A 4,348-nucleotide genomic window follows, 5' to 3' on the forward strand; every position below is an offset into this window, starting at 1 on the left:
ATCGCTGCCAACCTGCACCGAATCCCTGCTGCAAGCTACAGCGTCGCCAATCGCTTCTCTTCCTCTTCTGATTCTCTGAGCTCACACCAATAGAACCACGGTCTTCACTGGTGCCTCTGAGCTCGAACCAATCACCAGGAGTTAAGCCAATCGCCGCCTGATCACTGCCAGAAACACAGCCAATCGCAACCTGTAGCCGTTGCTGCTTCAAATGCATTTGACGCAGAGAAAGCAGTGGAAAGATCCTTTGTCTCATTCCTCTGATGAGGCTTAATTTGAAATTAAGCACTGGTATGGTACCTGCAACCTGTATCTCCAAAAGACTCACAGCAGAACGTTAAACAGAGATGGGCAAAAAGAAGTGCGAATCAGAAAATATCAGAGAAAGCGCATGCACAATGGACTTAACTGTGGATCGGTCAGCAGACCGATCACAGACCCCTGGACCGATCAGACCACAGCCTGATCGGTCTAAGGCTGGTCTGATCGGTCGTGGCGACCGATCAGATTGGATGTGGATTGGTCCATAGGCCGATCCAACGCTCTTTTTCTTCTGCGACCTTTTTCTCCTGATCGGTCTACAGACCGATCAGTCAACCAGCGTATCACTGGATCGGTCAGCAGACCGATCCAGGTTTAGAGCTCCCAGCCCTAAACCCTACCTGGTCCTGAGAACGAGCTACCGAGCCCTCTCTAACCTAGTCAGAGCTACCGAGCTACCGGGCTACCGAGCTACCGAGCTACCGAGCTACCGAGCTACCGAGCTACCGAGCTACCGAGCTCTCTCTGACTTCGTCCGGAGAATGAGCTACCGAGCCCTCTCTGACTCCATCCGGTCCAGAGAACGAGCTACCGAGCCCTCTCTGACCTAGTCCGGAGAGCGAGCTACCGAGCTCTCTCCGACTTCGTCCGGAGAACGAGCTACCGAGCCCTCTCTGACTTCTCATGCCAAGCTTCCATACTTGGACTTCTCCCGTGCCAAACTCCCTGCTTGGACTTCTCCGTGCCAAGTCTCCATACCTGGACTTTTCCCGTGCCAAGCTCCCTGCTTGGACTTTTCCGTGCCAAGTCTCCATACTTGGACTTTTCTCGTGCCAAGCTCCCTGCTTGGACTTTTCCGTGCCAAGTCTCCATACTTGGACTTTTCTCGTGTAAAGCTCCCTACTTGGACTTTTCCGTGCCAAGTCTCCATACTTGGACTTTTCCGAATCAGGTCAATTCAAGTCGGGTCAACCAGGTCAACCTTGACCTAAGGTTGCACCCACAATCTCCCAAGTTTGTATTCTGTCAAACATCAGAATAGAACTTTTCTATTCTCATCAAACATCAGAATAGAACTTTTCTATTCTCATCAAACATCAGAATAGAACTTTTCTATTCTCGTCAAACATCAAAATAGAACTTTTCTATTCTCATCAAACATCAGAATAGAACTTTTCTATTCTCGTCAAACATCAAAATAGAACTTTTCTATTCTCGTCAAACATCAAATACAACTCGAGTCAGGTCAACTCGAGTCAGGTCAACCAGGTCAACCTTGACCTAAGGTTGCACCAACATTCTATACCTTTCGGACTGTTTGTCCTTTTACCCAGGTCCTGGTTAGTACAGTTTCTCTCCTGTTTACTTCGGTTTGCATTTACCTTTATTTTTATCAGGAGACTGTACGCATGATTAGTGCTAGGTGTTATTTTCCTTACTTTGCATATCAATTGTACCTGCTGAGTGTTGGACTCACCCCGCCTCCATTGTTGTTATATTTCAGGTTGATGCTGTCAAGAGAGAGAGTTCCAGTTGCTAGTCCCCTGCAGACCACCAGCTATAGTTATCTTTGGTTTTGTTTATGCTTCTCATTTGACTATGTTTTAGACTTGGTTGATTTGATACTTGGATATTGTATGGATTCTTATGATCGATGGATTTTCGTATGGTTTAGATTTGTTTTACTACATGCCTGCCTAGACGGCAGAAGAGGTAAGTTGATCTTATTGTCGGATTTGAGCTTTACGAGTGTAGTTGAGTAGGGTTGATTTCGAGTCAGGGTATTATTATTCTGTTTACTTATTATATAAACTACGTGGGTGATTATTTATTTACTGTTATTATTCCAGCCGCATGTGGCTGAGGTATATGAGATGTAGAAAGTTTCAGATTGTCCGCCGTACAGGGGAGATGTTGTCAAAATTTCTTCGGACAGAGACTCCTTCGGGGCATGACACTTATTAAATCATCTTACCATTAATGCAGCTTCGGATTCGTCAATCGATGCGTCAGAGTCAGAAGCGTTTGTTTTTTCCTTTAAGGCAATGTTCTGACTAGTCTTCTCTACTCCATTGGGCTCTACAACTCGAGATTCGTGAAGTTAAAAAGTAGAAAACAAATTTTCTAAAGTATTTACCTCGAAGTCCTTAGAGATGTAATACGCATCTACTAAGGAGACCCACTCTAGAGTTCTGGGGAAGGCGTTGAGTGCGTACCAGATTGAGTCCCGGTTCGTTACTTCTTCTCTAAGGATGGTTAGTTGAGTTATTAACTCTTTGATCCTTGCTTGGAGTTGCGCTACATTCTCGCCGTTGTTCATTCGAAGGTTCGTTAACTGGGTCCGAAGGATGTCGCGCCTCGCTAGCTTAGCTTCCGAGGTACCTTCGTGAAGCTCCAGGAATTTTTCCCAGAGGTCTTTCGCGGAGTCGTAGCTTCCGATTCGACTTACCTCTTGTGGTGGCAGCACGCTCAGTAGGTGGAATTCTGCCTTTCCGTTGGCGACAAACTCTGCCTGCTCCTTCTTGCTCCACTGATGCTCTTCTTTGTCTTTCGGAACTTCAAAACCATATTTCATAGTTAGTAAAATATCGAAGTCGGTTTTAAAGAATACCTCCATCCGGCGTTTCCACGTTGCGAAGTCTCCGTCGAACTTCGGAGGATGAATATTCGCTCCGGCCATCGTCTTGATCGTTGTGCTTCAGTCGACGGTTAGTCCTTCTGAGGTGATCTGGCTCTGATACCACTTGTTAGTGTAGCGGAGGCTGGCAAGAGGGGGGTGAATTGCTTGAAAAACTAAAGTAAACCCTCCTCAAAATTTTCAACTCAAAAGTGCAATAGCAATAAAATAATAAAGCAGTTAAACAAAAAGGACAGAGAAGACCGGGAGTTAACCTGATTACAACCAAGAGGGTTGTTAATCCAGGGCAATGAAAGAGCGTACTAGAAAATTCTCCTTTGCTGAATGCGGAGAAGCCTTTTACACACTAACGGCTCAGAACTATTGCTAGGAAATTGTTACAGAGTTGAATGAACAATTCATGCTGATTTCCTAGCTCCAGGGGCCTTTAAATAGCCTCTGGAAATCTGATCTCAAGGGTCCAAGGCACCTCCAACAGGGGTCCAAGGCGCCTCCATCGAGTGGGCGGATAAAACTTTATTCGCAGCGCAAACAGTCACATTTGACCAGTAGAAGGCGCCTTCATCAAGTCTGAAGGCGCCTTCAAGCTTGAGGCGCCTCCAAGGCAGACTGAGGCGCCTCCAAGGTGGAGGCGCCTTAAGCTCTATTTTCAGCAACCTTTCGCCTTGCTTTGACTGCCATAGCTCCATGCGATTGGGTGATTTCGACCAACCGAAATAGGGCTCACCCGAACCCAATTTCCGGCCTTCCTCAAGCAGCCTTCCTCCCCGGCTTAACGTCCCTCGAACGCCGCGCACGTTCTTCTCGCCCACCGGTGTACTCTTACGCAGCTCTTTGGTCCTTCGGACGCACCGAGCCCGTCGGCTCCCTTCCCGTGCCATCCTTCTCACTAGCTGCATCTTCCGCTCGACTTCCTGCGCTCCTAAGCTCATGCACACTCAGACATAGGGATCAAACACAAAGTAGGACCTAACCAACTTGGTTGATCACATCAAAACTACCACGGGGTCCAACAAGATCAAGATGGGGAATACCTTACCCAAGAGTTTCATAACCATCACGTTGAGTGTGGGATCATTTTTCAACTCACTCCACCTGGAACACCACAATGGAATGGTGTATCAGAAAGGAGAAATCATACTTTATTAGATATCGTACGATCGATGATGAGTCAAACATATCTTCCTACTTCCTTCTGGGGACATGCTCTAGGGACGACCGCTTTCACACTTAATCGCGGCCCATCTAAAGTTGTCATAAAAACACCATATACGATATGGACTGGGAAGAATCCCAAGATTTCTTTTATGAAGATTTGGGGATGTGAGGTTTATGTTCGATGACAAGTCTCAGATAAATTAAGAGCTAAATCAGACAAGTGTTATTTTGTAGGATATCCCAAGGAAACAAAGGGATATTACTTCTATAATCCCACATAAGGCAAAGTCT

The sequence above is a fragment of the Zingiber officinale genome, chromosome 7B, assembly GCF_018446385.1.
Source record: "Zingiber officinale cultivar Zhangliang chromosome 7B, Zo_v1.1, whole genome shotgun sequence".
Lineage (NCBI taxonomy): Eukaryota > Viridiplantae > Streptophyta > Magnoliopsida > Zingiberales > Zingiberaceae > Zingiber > Zingiber officinale.